Below are 267 nucleotides of genomic sequence, written 5' to 3' on the forward strand. Positions count from 1 at the left end.
CCAGCCCCAGCCACGTCATATCAATCCCAGCTGACGGCGCCTCAGGGCACCCGCCCGCACCTCACCTCACCTCACCTCACCTCGGGGGAAGCGTCAGGCTGGTTTGACCCCTGCTCCCTGCACCCGCCAGCAAGCGGCTGGTTTGACCCCAGACCCGCGGCGCTTGCGGGGCTTTGCTCCGCCGCGCCCCAGGATTTCCAAGCGCCGGGAGCTGCTCCCGCGAGGGGGAGGCCACGGACCTCCTCGAGGCAGAGCCGGGCGCGGCCG

Source organism: Alligator sinensis, unplaced genomic scaffold (assembly GCF_000455745.1).
Source record: "Alligator sinensis unplaced genomic scaffold, ASM45574v1 scaffold769_1, whole genome shotgun sequence".
NCBI lineage: Eukaryota > Metazoa > Chordata > Crocodylia > Alligatoridae > Alligator > Alligator sinensis.